The 16,734-nt window shown below is 47.6% G+C and overlaps 1 protein-coding gene and 1 pseudogene across 5 annotated transcripts in view; one reads left to right on the plus strand and one right to left on the minus strand.

Annotated features, from left to right (window-relative positions):
- The first annotated feature begins 436 nt into the window (after positions 1 to 436).
- Positions 437 to 16,734, plus strand: part of LOC102261921 (N-acetyllactosaminide alpha-1,3-galactosyltransferase) — a 61,745-nt gene continuing 45,447 nt past the window's right edge. For 2 of the 5 annotated variants that reach the window (XM_014550182.1, XM_014550185.1), the window contains exons 1-2: positions 437 to 596; positions 12,430 to 12,545. The gene's annotated coding sequence lies outside the window, so the exon portion shown is untranslated. Of the gene's footprint in view, positions 597 to 12,429; positions 12,546 to 12,891; positions 12,974 to 12,998; positions 13,230 to 16,734 lie in introns of those variants that run through there. The other 3 variants (XM_005879194.2, XM_014550183.1, XM_014550184.1) reach the window with 3 other exon arrangements.
- Positions 10,293 to 15,620, minus strand: LOC102244276 (annotated as a pseudogene).

The raw sequence follows: 16,734 nt of genomic DNA on the forward strand, positions 1-16,734 counted from the left end.
ACCTCTTTGAGCCTCTGTTTCTTCATCTCTGAAGTGGAACCCGCTTTTTTTTTTTGCCTTTGGATCTCACACACAGGCTGAATAATATTTCATTGTATGTATGTACCATATTTTGTTTATCCATTCATTCATCAATGGGCATTTGAGTTGTTTTCCACCTTTTTGGCTATTGTGAATAATGCTGGTTGGGCATTGGTATACAAATACCTCTTTGAGTCTCCTTTGAATTCTTTTATATACATACCCAGAAGTAGGCTGCTGAATTGTATAGTAATTCTATGTTTAATTTTTCAAGGAACCACCACCCTGTCCAAGAATTTTGATGTGTAACATCTATAGTTGAGATCATAGTCTATGTACAATTTTGTATCTGATTTTTCTCACTTAATTTTCCATTATATTAACTATTTCTCAAAAACATTGTTTGTTACAGGTTGCATAGTATTCCATTGCATTGCTATGCCACATTTTCCCCCTCCACTCATTGATTTCTGGATCACAGCAAAATATTTTAAATGATGATGATAAAATAACTTGCTTCTGGTAAACAGCCTAATGGTCTCTGTTCATACTTGTTTGAGAAATACTCAACAAAGGTAGGTTCCTGCCTTTAAGGAATTAAAAAATTTTTCCTTAGAGATTCCTGGGGGTCATCCAAGTCAGTGGTTTTAAAAGTTCTTTGTAGCCAGAGAAACCTGACTACAAACAAAATACCAGATAAAAGCACAGTGTGTGATAGCAAGCAGATAAAAGGAGAGAAGATCTAAGAAGGGTGCATAGGGGCTCAGAGATTTGCTCTCTCCGACCTTCGCTTCTCCTCTCTGAGGGAGCGTCTGGGAGATCTAGGGAGATTCTGGGGTTCTCTGGCACACAGTTTGAAAACCACCAGTCTGATCCAGCACTTGAAAGATGGGTAGATATCTTGAGAAAGAGGGACTTGCCTGGGGTCAAGTTCATTTTTGTACACTTATTAATTTTCATCTCTACACAAAGCAGCCACTGCCTGCATGTTGGAATCACTTTGGGAGCTTGTTAAAAATACGGGTTCTCAGGATTCTTCCTTCGTCTCCAAAACGGGGGATGTGGAAGTGACCAGGACTGGAGCCCCCAGCTCCACAGTCCACACTGGCCTCTGTAGGGTGCTCGCCATTCCAGCTCCCTGCATTTACAGGTGCTTGCCCTTAGACCCCACCCACGGAACTCCTACTCATGCTTTGAGGCCCAGTTCAAAAATAGCCTCTTCCTCTTTGAAGCCGGCTGCACAGCCCCATGCAAGACTGCTGACTCCTTCCTCTGTGGCCCCAGAACACAACATGGGACATCCGTCTCCACTCACACTTCTTTCTGCTGTGTGTAATAGCTAATTGCTTCCAGGCCAAGATCCCTGACTAGAATGTTAGCTCCTCTGCATTCCTCACAGTGCCAGGCACACAGTGGGTGCTTTGTGGTTGTTTGTTGACTGAACTTGGATCTGGTACAGCCCCATATTTGGAGGATAAGATAGCCAAGGCTCAGATTGTCAACAACTTACAGAAGGTCATTCAGCCCATCAGGGCAGTGCCAAGACAGGTACCTGGTTGTCCTGAGGCTCAGCCCTTGGCCCTGGCCAACTGGCAAGGAGAGCAGCTGTCTGGCCTGAGCAGGGAGCACTGGCCCCGGCTACCTTGTCTCTAAGTCCCACAATAGCCTGGGTTGTCTGAAATCCAGAGGGCTCTGCCTGGTTTGTGATTGGTGTATCTGTTTGGATGTCTAGAATTTACTTTATAAAACTTTAGATCATAGTCTGTGTATAATTTCATATCGGTCATATACAGTAGGGAATACTATGTAAGCACTACCTGGACTGAGCCAGTGTGCAGATGCTAAGAAAGCAAGTCCAGTGGGGTGGGGTCAGCCAATCAGCTCTCAAGGATGCAGAGTCTGGGGTGGGGGCCAGCCAACATCATAGTCGGAGGTGGCTGCTGCAAACCCTCCTGTTATCCCAATTTGCAATCAACAACTAATGCTTTTCTAATTAGTACACTGGGAGCTAACATTGTTTTTTAGTTGGGGAAAGAAGTGACTTGTGTATTATGATGAATGTCACACATGGGCTTACACTACTGAAATAAAAGTATTCATGATATCTATGTATTTATGATGTGTGGATGGGTTAAAGTAGCTAGTATTCATTCCCATCCTTGCATGAAGATGGGATAGGGTCCCTTATCCAGTACCAGCCAGGAACTCAAGGTTCTGTGGCATAGATGGGAGACAGAATCCTGCCCCTGGAACCCTAGCACTTGCCTCCACAGGGTTGCCTAACCTTCATAGCGCTGTGGACTCCTTTCACATCTGATGACGCCTGCAGACAGTCCCTTTCTGAGAATGTTTCAAAATGGAAAAATAAAATGGGATTATAGAGGAAATGAGTCATATTGAACTATATAGTTATAATATTAATGAATTATGTTCATTATAATTTCAGCTCAAACTGAGTTGCTTCCTTAACTGTAAAATGGGGATAATTCCAATACTTACCTCACAGAGTTTAGTGAGACTTGAATAATGAGTGTAAAGTGTTTAGAACATGGCCTGGCATGTAGTAAGCATTCTATAAATGGTAGCACTTGCTATTATTATTATTATTATTATTATTATTATTATTATAGATTTCTGCTCTTCAGGAATTCACAATTAAAGGTAGAATGAAAGGTGTAGGACTATAGCCCGATGAAGGGCTAGAGAGAGTGAAATGGCTTCTGACTGAGAGAGCACCATGCTTTTGTGTCAGCCCAACTTGGGTCAGTTCTGGCTCTGACCTTAGCTATCTGAGCATGGGCAAGAGATATCCCCTCTCTGAGCCTCCGTTTTCTCCCCTGTAAAATGGGGATACTGGTAGAATCTACTTGATAGGGCCACTGTCAGCTACACCTCCTTCCCTTCCATCAGCCAGTTAAATCATGTGTCCCTCATTAGCCACATCTCCCTCCTTAACTTTCTGTACCCCCGCCCCGTCCCCCTGCCAATGAATCCAGCGAATTGCCATCTCTGCCACTGTCCCTGGGATGCTGAATGGGATTGTGTAGCTGCTCTGTTACAACCTCAGCAGGGTCGCAGGGCTGCTTGGCACCCTGTGTCCTGGTCCCTGGTCAGTGTCCTCGTCTCTTGTCTCTCAGTGCTCATGGCATCTGCTCCTAACCTGGGTGGCTCTCAGGCTGCTAGCCCCACCTGCTCTCATCATGCATCACCTAGCTTCCTATTTCATAGGAAAGTGAGGCCAGAGAGAACAACACTCTGAACTTTCTTCTCCTTTCAAATTTGACTGAATGTTCACCCATCTTTGGGACTTAAAGAGAAAACAATTCTACAGGACAATGGGAAAGTGTTCTTGCCTCTACTTCACTTTCCTTTATTCTTGCAGGGTTATCATGATAAGGAGGGTAAAGGTTTTATAGGGAAGTGGGTAGACTAATATCTAGAGAATATCCTACTCTGTGTAAGATGGATGGAGTAGGTTATGCTGCAGTAACAAACAACCCCTAAATCTTAGAGGCCAAACCCACAAAAGTTCATTTCTGATTTTAATTAATATGAGCATCCTGGATCAGCTGGGGGCTGGTCTTCATTTAAGGAGCCAGGCTGATGGAGCAGTCACCTTCTTGAATATACTCCATGGCAGAGAGAAAAAGAACCCTAGAAGGTCTTTCACCGGCAATGAAATGCTTGGGCTCACTCCTATTAGACTAGTCACATGGGCCTATCCAACCACAAGGGGACCAGGAAATGATACCCTCCCATGAAGGTGGAGAGCCGAAAATGTGTGGTAGTACATTAGGAGTACCCCAGGTAGAGTATTCCCTCCGTGCCTAGCATGCTAACTTCAACTCCGCAAGCTGCTGTAGTCACCGACCTGGTTGCACAAACAGAACAGTCTCTAGGCTTTCCACTGACTGCCGAGAAGCCACATGGAGAGAGGAAAAAGTCCAAAGCCACCTCTCAGCCCCAAGTGCTAAGCAAAGGAACAATAAGGCACCTACAACTGCCAGTGTCTCAGCAAAGAATGCAGAAGCCAGGAAAAGAGAGCAGGTGATACTGCTAAGAGCTGTAGGGGGCTAGACCCATGGGGAAGGCAGAGGCAGTGGGGTCCAATCAGGGTTTCCACACCACATTCTTCATAACAGACCCATGTGATGTTTCCTAAGTGGGGCACATATTTTGGTGTTTTTACTCCATTTCTGAGCTATTTTATGTTTGTGTTTGAGTGAGGGATGTTCTTTCTAAATCGAATATCTGCAGTCCACACACAATGGTCACCTTTTTCCTGTGGCATTTCTGTGGCATTCCCCAACTTATTCAAGAGCAGTGTGGGTGGGGAAGGAAAGTCGTGTGGCCACCCTGGCATTTGCTTCTGGGGGTTTTCAGGTGGGCCCAGATAAGGGAACTCGGGAAGAAGACCGTTGACTGCAGGTCCCCAGCACTGTCCCTGCACTCATCAGTTTCCTGTGCTGTGGTTAAGAGGCAACTTGTCCTGGAGAGATGTCACACCTGGACACCAGTCCTGGGATCCTCCTGTCCTTGCTGAGTGGCCTGGATAGGTCATTTCCCTTCCTTGGTGCCTCAGTTTTCTCATCTGTAACATGAAGCCGTACAGAAGACTGAGGACATGCTTGAGAGGAGAGTGACCTCCAGCCACGTGGGCAAGGTGGCATGTGCGACTGCCCTCTGAGTCCTCCAGAAGTCCATGGAGCTTAGAGTAGGGAAGGCCTGAATGTTTGGGGGTCAGAGGACATTCACCTCAGTTTGCATGCGTTTGGTGGCAGGGAAGTTGTGTTCTGGGCTCAGCTTCTCACTAGAGGACATATTGGCTGATCCTTGTGGACCTAGCAGTCTGAACGGTGCCTGGCACATGATAGGTGCCTATATTAAAGAAATATTTGTTGAATGAATGAATAAACAAATTCACACATTACTCCCTTCAACTCTGAATCAGTGACGTGCAGACTTTCTGTGGGGCAGGAGGAGATTGGAGAAATTCGTGGCTACAGTCCCCAGATAAGTCACCTTGGGCAAGTCACCAGACTCCTGTGCATGTGGTGAGAGAAGCACCCACCCTGCCTCACAGGTTGTTGTAGGGGCTCCAGCTGGCGGGAGGATTTGAAAACACCTTGTGTAAAGGAGACGGGAACATAGTAGATTCTTTGTGGACACAGAAAAGTGGTGCCAGAGTCTGTGAGGTGGAGAGTTCTGGAATAATCATTAATGGGAATTGAATAGCTACAATTTATGGGCTACTTGCTCCAATACCGGCCCCATGCCAAGCACTTTATGTGACCATCTCATTTACCGTGGTCTAAGAGAGAGGCATTGTTATTCTCATTTTACAGAGCCCAGAAGATTTAAGTGATTGCCCAAGGTCATGCATTTTGCCAACACCCAGGCCTATCCCTGACTTCTATGGGAGCCTGCCTGCTGCCCCATGAGGAGGTGGAGACAGCCCCGTCTCTTAGGCACCAGTGATAATAATACAAGTTGCTTCTTTCTAAGTACCTAGTAGGTGCTAGACACTTTACAGATGTTATTGGTCATCCTTTCAACAACTTATCCCTGGTTCACAGATAAGTAAACAGAGGCTGAGAGAGAATGAAATGATTTATCCAGGGTCACACAGCAAGGAAGTAGGGGCAATAGGATTTGAACCCAGAAGACTGTGCCAGTGGCCAGCCAGAGGGGCACAGGGACTGGGAGCTGGCCCCTTGAGAGCCTGAATCTGCCTCTGAGAGGGAGGACAGGAAACAGCCTGAAAACTTTCACTTCCGCCATGTGAAATGCCCCTGGCTGGCTCCAGGCCTCTCATGTGGGCCGTTTTAGCTGGGGAGGAGAAGGCTTCTTTAGAATTTGACTCTCAGCAGTTCTGATGGTAGCTGGGTAAGCCTTGGATTAGGCAGTCCTTCTGGTCTCTACCCAAGGCCACGCTTTCCTCTCCTCACTTCTCCACAGCCTCATCACGTGCCTACGGCTCAGGAAGCACCAACAGCTCCTATGCAGGGGGTCTCCGCCTGGAGTCTGTGACTGGGTGTGAAAGGTGATATGAACCCCAGAACTGGGATACACACTAGCCCAACCTTTCCATCCAACAGAGGGGGCAGGGTGGGAATCAACCAGGCGCACCAGAGAGCCACCTGGAACTGGTGGCAGAGCTGAGAACAGAACCTCTGTGTGTGCCACACCTCTTTGCCTGGCAGTCCTTGGGGTTCTCAGATCACTGCACCCTTGCCAGCACATGTCTAGGCCTACTTCTCTCTTCCATAGGCAAATGGGGCCACAAGTGGTCCGATAAGAGTGCTGCGGGGGCAGGAAGGCAAGCTCAGAACCTAGACTGGACCGAAGCGCAGCTTACCCAACTCTGCCCTGCAGCCCTCACGCTGTGTCCTGGCAGCCTTTCTAGCCTTCGCCCTTTTGTTCTGGTGTTCTCCTGCTTCTGGGCTGTGCCACTCACTCAGGTTCAAGGGAGGTGCCCGTTAAGGACGCCCCGTTTTGCCTTCAATCAGCACACATCAGACCTGCCCACTCTTGCCTTCTGCTGGCAACTTCCAAATCGGGCTCCACCCTGGTTGTCTCTCTAGGATGTCTTTGCTGAGCTGACTGGTCCCAGCAAGTTCTTCAAACTCAACACATGTAGAAAGGAACTCATCAGTTTTCCTCTACTTCCAATTCTTTCCACTCCATTTTCCAGTCAACAACACCATCCACTCTCCCTCTTCAATCAGAAACCTGGAAACCAGCCCAGGCAGTTGGGCAAACTTGAGTGAGCTTTGGGATCCCCTGGAGACCTCGGCAGACACAGATTCCTGGGCCTACCCTGCATGGTCTGATTGGTTGGGGCTGGGTGGGCTTGATCTCTGTATTTCTCAGGCTCCCAGGTGATGTGTTCACGAGCCACACTTTGAGTAGCACTGGCCTAGACTCATGAGTGTTTCACTCCCTTGATCCCACTGCCCACTATTATTGTTGATATTATGATTGCCATCAACTTTAGAAGTAGTTCACATGTACTGAATGCTTAGGTGCCAAGCACTGTACTAGGCATGCATTTAGCCTACAGAGATGTATGAGTGCCAGGTGCTATAATAGGTACTTTCATGTAGTACAAAACATACAAAAGTATTCGCCCATGGCATTGACATTCTGGTAGAGCAGGGGTCCTCAAACTACGGCCCGCGGGCCACATGCAAATACAAATATTGTATTTGTTCCCGTTTTGTTTTTTTACTTCAAAATAAGATATGTGCAGTGTGCATAGGAATTTGTTCATAGTTTTTTTTAAAACTATAGTCCGGCCCTCCAATGGTCTGAGGGACAGTGAACTGGCCCCTTGTTTAAAAAGTTTGAGGACCCCTGCTGGTAGAGGAAGAAAGAAATTTAAAATGTAAATAAATAAACTACAAAAGGAAAGTCATTTTAATTCCAAGAAGTTCTCACCAAGAAGGTGACATTGATGCCAAGTTTGAAAGATAATTGATTTCATGTAACCCAAGGTCTCAAGATGTCCCTTCCTTCATTTCTCTCAATGCTGCTGTTTCCCATCTCAGTCCCTTGGTTCAGGTCTCCACTCCTTCACTTGGACATCAGCCAGCAGTCCCCTGGCTGGTTTCCTTGGCTGGAGATTTTCCTTCTCCCACCCACACTCAGCCTGCAGCCACCTAATTCTTCTAAATAAAGCAAATTATGTCATTACCATGGCCTAATGTCACTGAAGGATTTCTAGCATCATCAGGATAAGATGCACAGTGGGGATTCAAGGCTCCCGGTGACGATTCTGCACACCCCCCAGCTTCTCTGCCACCTGCACACCCCACCGACTTTGTCTCCATACTTCAACAGCTCTGAATTAGAACTTGTCAACTGCCTACTTTGTCCCCCAAACTTGTCACCAACCCTCCCATTCTGTATCTTTCCGTTTTGCACAAGGGGAAGCACCTTCTGCCCGTCTTAGGGGAACCCTTCCATCCTCCCCCAAAGGTTGCTCTTCCTCCCTGTCCTTTCCCTCCTCTGAATCTCCAAAGCCCTTCTCTCCTTGACTCTGTCTCATCAAGGCAATCCCACTGCCCACAGTGTACTCCGGAGTCATCTGCCTTTTCCTCTAGGACCTCTCTAGCTGTCACCCTCTAGTAAGAAAGGGGTCCTTACACTTACTGACATCACTGCCTCACCTGAGGTTCATTCCCTGATCCACTGCAACCTGGCACCTGGCTACAGATGTAGAAACAGAGGCATAGAAAAGTTAAGTTACCCAGGATTGCATAGCCTAAGAGGCAGAGCTGGGGACGCAAATCCAGCCAGCCTGGCCTCAGGGTGTCTGCTTGTAACCACCACATCTACCAACTCTCATCCACCTAGAGAGGTGGGGATGATGGTTACCCCGACACAGAGGAGGAAACCAACCAAACTGCTCTGTCACATGCAAGCATCAGCCATTGTGTCCTTTGTGGCTGCCCTAAACATGTTTAGGATTAAACAAATAGTGACAGCCTACAACATTTTGGTCTGTAGTGTTCTTTGACAAGATCAGTTAATCCTCTTATCCTCACAGGTAAGCCAGGTGGGGATCTTGATCTTCATTTTCCCCAACAAGAGGTTGTCTGGGATGCAAGCCAGGGTTCCCCACACTCAGGATGTAGCCTCCTTGGCTGCAACTCCCAGGCCCTGCAATCGTTTAACTCGGGGTCTGGCAGATGGGCAGATACTGAATGCTGGCTGCTATCTGACAGATCCAGATCCATGGCTGTTTAGACTGGTGGGGGCCTTAGTGACCCATCGAATGATAAGATTAGTCAGCCCTGCCAGGCACCTTGCTAAGCTCTTACCTGGACAGCCTCTGGCCTTCTTTGATCAGTAGAGCCATACAGCCAAGGCTCATTTGCTGTGGTTCTCTGCCTGTCACTTAAGGAATAGCCAAAAGTGTGTTCTCCTTTTTCGGGAGTCTGAGCATGAGAGTATGTCAGGGAAGGAGGAAGATCAGGTTGGATACTTTAGTTCAATTTTCCGCCTTCCAGTTTGCAGGCTCTGTCCAGTTGTGGTTAAACAGCCTGGAGTCCCCTGCCTCTAGAACAGTGGTTCTCAACCTTCTGGCCCTTTAAATACAGTTCCTCATGTTGTGACCCAACCACAGAATTATTTTCGTTGCTACTTCATAACTGTAATGTTGCTACTTTTATGAATCTTAATGTAAATATCTGATATGCAGGATGGTCTTAGGCGACCCCTGTGAAAAGGTCGTTTGACCGCCAAAGGGGTCTCGACCCACAGGTTGAGAACCGCTGCTCTAGAAGGTCCCCTGGACGCAGCTGCTGAGGGAAAGAGCAATGCCAGACCCACAGCTGGTGATGGTGAGCAAGTCACCGAGGCTGCCAGAGCCTCCCTTGTTCCCTGACCACCGGTGGGTGATCCCGAGGATCATTCAGAAAAGGAGAGGCTGCTTTACTGAAAAAATGGGAGACCCATCTGACCCATGATCAGTGCTTGCTCGTCAAAAGGACCAGTTTATCATAGCCCAGCTCCTTAGCCTCCAAACTCTGTTATCTTTCCTATTGCATTGACCTTAAGTCCAGATTCATGGATGGATTAACGCAACAGATCTTCCCTGAACCCCTAGTGAGGTGCTTGGTGGCACTTGGTATTGGGACAGGGAACACAAGTGAAGGAAAAGGCAGGGCTGTCCATTATTCTGTGACCCTTGAGCCAGTGTCAGGGGAAGACAGAATGCCCAAGAGAAGGCAGCTTTCAGCAGGAAGGTCCCTGGCCATTTTTGTTTTTAACATACACATGGAAAAGTCCCATGTGTGATGAGTAAGTGGACATACCCGTGTAACTACTACCCAGCTCAAGAAACAACATGACCAGTCCCCTCCCAGTCTACCCCCCCCCCCCCCCCCCCCGTCCCCCCCCCCCCCCCCCCCCAACTTCTAACACCATAGATAGGGTTTGCCTATTTTTGAACTTTAAAGAAACAGAACCATCCGGGGCTTCTTTCACTCAATGCTGTGCGTGTGAGATTCATCCTTTTGATGTTAGTAGCTGTCGTTGGTTCATTCTCAGTGCTGTGTGTCAAATCCCAATTCGATCACAAAGGATCTGCTTTCTGGAGTTTTGTTTTGTTTTTAATAACTAACCATGTTTAAAAAGCCATAGCCAGTATTGCAAAAACAAAACATTTAGAGTAATATTTATGAATGCAAGCATAAGTTATTTTTTTTGCCTTCTGTAATCATCTTTGCAATGCTAAAAGTAAGTTCCAACTGTGGTTCTTTTGAGAAGCTGCAGGTGCACACAGTTGACCTACTGATTTACCGTCTCAAAGTATTCTTTGGAAGCAGTCAGGTGTGGCTTGATCATTGGAGAATCCGGGGTCCAGTTTGCTAAGCAGACTTCTCCATGGACTCCCACAAACTGGAATGCTTTCACCAGGCAGAGGCCTACTGGGAGATCATTGACATTCAAATGCTTGATGACTCCATTGGGGTCAGTTAGGAAGAGACCTCTTAGTGTAAGACCAGGACCTTCTAACAGCACATCTTAGTCTCGGGAAGTCTGTTTAGTCAAATCTGACAGTAGCGCGATATTCATGCGGCCCCAACAGCCATTCTCCCTCAGTGTGGTGATCCAGGCTAGACGGCTATAGTGGGGAATCCGCTGACCCTGAAACAACTTCACAGTTCTCATCATGAAACTCATTGGCTTTGTCATGAAAAGCAATAATTTCTGTAGGGCACACCAGGTGAAATCCAAAGGAGAGAATAAGCGGATCAAATACTAGTATTTCTCCCTTAAGTCGTACAGGCTTAGTTCTTTGAACTCTCCTTTGACAAGGCTGTACCCTTAAAATAGGGTGTGTGCTGAGCAAGGGATGAGGAACTAGTGCTAAAAGCAAATTTTGCTTGATTGGAAGGAAACCACAATACATTTGTCAAGCAAATTCTTCTAGAAGCAGCAGGCCTAAGGGCTGCCAAGGCAGAGATACCCCCAGGAATGGCCCTCACAAGACTAGCCACTGAATTGAGCAACCTCCCTCACCTTGGGGAAAAGGAGGGAGGGGAGGACCAAAGCCTCAGGGAGAATGAGATAGGGCCTGTGGGGGTGGGGCAGGAAGCTGGATCTGGTCCACAGAGGGCTTGGGGTTGCTTTCAGTTTTGGGTGCCCTATTCATGTTCCAGTCCATGTCTCTTGGTGAGCTTATGTGAGTTTTATTTGGGATGCAGGCCTAGAGTAGAATGACTGGGTCATAGGTATGCATTTATTCGGCTTTGATAGATACCAGCAGGAAGGATTTAAGCAAGTTGTTAGAATTTCCAGACCCTAAAGCTCCTGGTCAACCAACTCCCGCCCCAGAGGAGGAGCTGTGAAATGTGCTTTGGAGAAGAGTGGGGAAGATGCTGGATTAGGCAGCCCTTAGGGGTGGGGGTGGGCAGTCCTTGGCTCCTTCCTGTCGGGTTTTGGTGCCCTCTTCTTAGTCTGGGGTTTCCAGACTGTACTCCTGAGAGGTGTCTGGGGCTACTTGGGAGGGGAGGAATAAGGGGGCTTTGAGCTTCACTTTCCTGCTTTGGCCACAGCACTCCGTTGACCTTTGTTTCACACAGCGGAGTTCTGAGAATGACTTCATGTGTTTTTGAGAGTTTTCCTGCGGTGTTTGAAAATGCATTGCTCTAAGGTCCCGTTCAGCGGGAAAATTCTATTTTGGGAGCAGGAGGTGGGTGTGGGAAGGGTTAAGCATTATTCAGCCAAAGAGCCAGTTGGCCTTTTAAAGTTCTTATAGCTCGGTTTGCAAAGCGGGAGATCTCACTCATAACATTCTATAAAAATAGTGTTCAAACAAAACAGCTTCCAAAGTCTAAAGCAGCGGTCGCCAACCTTGCGGACCTCACTTGCCAACCTTGCGGACCTCACGGACCCCCAGTGGCTGCTGGTTGGCGACTGCTGGTCTAAAGGATGCAGAGGCCAGGCTTCACTCCGAGGAACATATAGGCAGCATTTCAGCAACAGTCTTGAGGACATTGTACTTCCCCCATCCCTCTACATTTAAAAGTTTATTTTAGTTTCATTTTATATCTCCATTGGCTGTTCCTAATAGTAGTCACTTGGGGTTGTTTGGGTTCAGGACAGTTCCCATTTTTGCCAAGGAGTGGTGACGTGGGCGGCCTGAGTGTCCCTCTCTGGGGTGGTAGCCTTCCCTCCTCCGACAGCAGGCCTAGTTTGGACCTGTAGTTTCACTTGATGAAGGAGGCTGGGCTGTTCATGGGCCCAGAGAGAAATATGCTCTGCCTTGGCATGTAGCTCTTAGTCAACAGTCTGATAAACAGCTATTTCCCAGGGCCAGCAGGGAACAAAGCCTCTGGCTGCTCTGGGATTTGTCTGCCCCACTCTTCCTGAAACAGCTGTTTATTCTTTTGACAGGAGTTGGACCACAGCACCTTCCCTTCCTCCCAGCCCTGCCTCCTTCTGTAGAACGGAGCTCAACAGGACTTTGTTATTTTGCCTTTTACTCTGGGAGGAGAGAAGCAGACGATGAGGTATGTGAAATGTTGGAATGATCTACTTCTGCCTTGTTGGGGTCACTGGGGGAACTGTGAGCAGGCAGCAGTGAGGATCTACCTGGGGGAGGACCCTCGCTCTCCCCTAACCTCTTGCTGGTTCCCCCCCCACTCAGTAGTTCTGGAAGAAGCCAAAGTCCTTCTGTCCCCGGCATGGGATCAAGAAGTGGAAGCTGGCAGTTGTTGGCTCAGGGACATCACTGTAAGTTTTCCTGGATTTGGCTTCCCCTGGCAGGACCTCTCGGGGCTGTGGCTGCAGCCTGGGGTTTTCTCTGCAGGACTCAGGGTGACAGTGCAGTTCTTGCTGCCCCCCCCACTCAGTAGTTCTGGAAGAAGCCAAAGTCCTTCTGTCCCCGGCATGGGATCAAGAAGTGGAAGCTGGCAGTTGTTGGCTCAGGGACATCACTGTAAGTTTTCCTGGATTTGGCTTCCCCTGGCAGGACCTCTCGGGGCTGTGGCTGCAGCCTGGGGTTTTCTCTGCAGGACTCAGGGTGACAGTGCAGGGGTCACGTAGGTGGATGTGGAGCCCTCTCCGTGCAGTAGACTCTTTGTTTACTTTACCTTATTTCTCTTGGAAAAATCCTTGCACAATGTTGGGATCATGCAGCAAGGCAAAGCTGGCTGGATCCAGGCTTCGGATTTCCAGAAGGGACTCAAGAAAAGGTACAACAAGATGTATCTTAGAGAACAGGTTGTACTGTTTGTGACGGCTGGAGTGACACTTAGCCATGTATTTAGTCTGAGACTTGTCTGTTTCCTCCGTCTGTGTTTACCCTGACCCTCATAATGAAAAACTTAACTGGAAACAGCCTTCTATGCACTCTGTTTTTCCAGGAGTTATACCATGTTTCTTCCAATGGGGAGCATTTCCCTACAATGCCCACCAATTTATTTATTTATGTAAACATTTATTTAATTATTTATTTTAGAGAGAAAGGAGAGAGAGAGAGACTGATTTGTTGTTCCAGTTATTTATGCATTCATTGTTTGAGTCCTCTATGTGCCCTGATGAGGATCGAACCCAAAACCTTGGTGTATTGGGACAACACTCTGGCCAGTTGAGCTACCCGGCCAGGGCCTACACCCACCAATTTAGAGAAGTTTTTGGGTAAAGCAGCACCCTCCCTCTTCAGCTCCAGAAACAGCCCCCTGTCAGGAGCTGGGCCTGGGAGTCATAGGGTCTGCTTTTCAAATTGGCATCTCCTTCTGGGTGAGCTTGCCATCTCAGCCTCCGCTAAAGCTCAGTTTCCTCAGTGGAAAAGCCACGGCACTGACCATGATGAGGGATGAACAGATGGAGTGAGTGAGTGAGGAAGACCTGCACCAGGCACACAGGAGATGCCTGGGAATGGCAGAGGAGCCAGTGCTCACCAGCTGGTCAAAGGGGAAGCCAGCCCCTCAATGAGGCTAGCCCCAGATTGGCTAGCTTTGGGCCAATCACTCTGTGATTATCATAAGAGGCAAAAAGAGAGAATGTCCCAAAGAGACCTGAGTGATTAATCCATTGTAAGCCCTCATGTTTTCTGAGAACAGAGTGGTGAAAATGGTGGGCACCAGAGGCCAATGTCCTGGACCTGGACCTGAGTCCCGGCTCTACCATTTCATGCTGTGTGACATTGGGCAAGTTACTTAACCTCTCTGAGCCTCTATTTTCATATATTTAAAATGGGGATAATTCTAGAGTGACTTCACAGGGTTGCTGTGAGGCTTACCTTGAGAAACTGCTGACAAAGTGGTTAGCCCAGGGCCTGGCCTGATTCAGTCTGAGAGCATCAAGTGTTGTTAGGGCCTGAAGCTTATTCAATTTTCAGGGTCTTCTTTAGAGAAAGAATGTAAAATTGCAAATACAATATTAGTCATGGAAATGGATATAGTTGACCCTTGAACAACTAGGGTTTGAATTGTGTAGGTCCACTTATACATGGATTTTTTTTCCCAATAAATACTGTAAACATATTTTTCTTAAAATTTTCTTTAACATTTTCTTTTCTCTAGCTTATTGTAATAATACAGTATATAATACATATAACATACAAATATGTGTTAATCAACTGTTTGTGTAATTGGTAAGGCTTCCATCAATAGTAGGCTATGAGTAGTTAAGTTTTGGGGGAGTCAAAAGTTATATGAAGATTTTCAGCTGCAGGGATTCAGCACCCCTAATCCCTTCATTGTTCAAGGGTCAATTTTATTTAGAATATGAGCAGACATATCACAAAAATTACAAAAACTGACAGATACTCCAAATAGGACAAAATCCAGACAACAACATCATAATAAAATGATGTGAAAACAATGTAAAAATGATTAGCAGTATGTAAGTGTCTAATGCACCAGTCATATTTTGGCTGCACATTCTTGGGTTGCCTTGTTGTCTGACAGTGATTTTGTAGTATCATTTTTAATAGAGACAAAAGAAAGACAAACCAGTTTTGCCTCTAGCAGTGGTTAATCAGCGGTTGCTTTTTATTACTGAGCGTTTAGAAAAGTTTCCTTCAGCTTCACAACTTATTATTGGTGGTGCCTCATTTGGAAGTCTTTTGGCAGTTTCTTGCTCAGGTGGCTCCAGGCCAGAGCACCAGACAACTCAACTCTTGATCCTGGATGGGGTCGTCTGGAGGTTATGGGCATGAAGTCATGATCATCAAGACCCCTGAGCAGGGAGCAGAGCAGCATCTAGTTCAGCTCTTTCTTCTTTCGATAAAAGGAAGGGCTCCTGTGGGTTACAAGGTCCACCTAGGTTCGGTTGTCACAGGGACCCAGGCGGGTGTGCAGCCCCAGACCAAGCACCAAGGCTGGAGTGACTCCCCAAAGCAGGGGACATTCCTCACTTCTGGGAAGCATTAAGGCCTTCCCACCCCCCAACTTACTCTTGCAAGGGGCCTGTCGCCAGGCTTTATTGGCTTCTGGGTAAGTAGGCCTCTTGGCTCAACTCCTGTTGGCCAGTAATCTTATCATTTGATTGGTACTTGAAGGAATCTATGGGGCCATTGCAGCGAAATGTGCTCCACGTGGCTAAGTGAACTAACCTCTTACAATGAGACTTCCAGCCATGGTTGATTTCCAGGCAGTGGGGCAAATACGAGGAGCAGCTGGGCCTGAGTCCTGGGCAGTGGTGAGGGGAGCTGACTGCCACAAGTCACAGTGGGGATGGGGGTGGGCTTGCCTTGAGCTTCTGTGTGGTGCTGCCCTGGGGGCCCACTCGCCTCTCAGGTGAAGCCACCTCTCTGCCTTCAGAGCCACACATTAAAAAGTGTCATCACTGTGGCTGCCATCGGTGGAGCAATTACTAACCACCAGCACAATGTGCTTCCTACACACGGTCTCCTTTTGAACTTTTGAGACCCCCAGAGGAGGGTGCTTGATGCTGCATTTTTTTGTGTGAGTAGTGGCTCAGAGAGTTGGAAAACTTGCCCAAGGCCTACGGTGCTAAATGAGTCAGTGCTAGCCTCATTTCTACCTGGAATGTTGAATCTAAACATTGCAGTGGAGGGTGTGGAGGACAGAAGATAGTTTTCCCCAAGGTCTTTAATGCCCAATTCTCCTGCACCTTCCCCTCCCCTTACCTGTTCACAACACTTGTCACTCAGTCTTTGACTCCATCTCCATCGTCCTGGAGTGAGTGAGGCTGTAGCGAGCAGGGGATGGGGTTCAGGGCTGGGGGAGGGGCCACGGGCAGAGGAAGATTCTTCAGTTGTGGGAAGGTTTGGTTTCCTCTGCCACTGCTGTCCCCCTGCAATTCCGGCTCCTGGAGATAATGGCTTTTCCAGGGTTTCTGAGCTGTTACTCATCTGAGACCTTCACCTTTCCCCTGACATGAGATGAAGAAAACAAAAGAAAACAAGGTCCACGATCCACTCCAATTCCTTTCAGAGAGGATTTCTGTTTGGAATCCCAGACCGAAGTTGTGTGTGTGTGTGTGTGTGTGTGTGTGTTGTTCTGTGTGGGACAGGTTGGGGGTGGGGGGTAAGGTAGAATTAATTTATGAGCACGCTAGGGAAATAGAAGTGGAAAAGGAAGATGAGGAGGGTAAAACCGGAAAGGTGGAGAAATAACAGGCTTTACAAGGTGACCCTGCCCTTAGAAATGCCCCCAGGTTTTTAGCACAATCTGCATGTGTTCCAGGAGGTGGAGGTGTGAGTGGGGGTGGGGGTGAGGGGGGTGTGGA

The sequence above is a fragment of the Myotis brandtii genome, unplaced genomic scaffold (assembly GCF_000412655.1).
Source record: "Myotis brandtii unplaced genomic scaffold, ASM41265v1 scaffold589, whole genome shotgun sequence".
Lineage (NCBI taxonomy): Eukaryota > Metazoa > Chordata > Mammalia > Chiroptera > Vespertilionidae > Myotis > Myotis brandtii.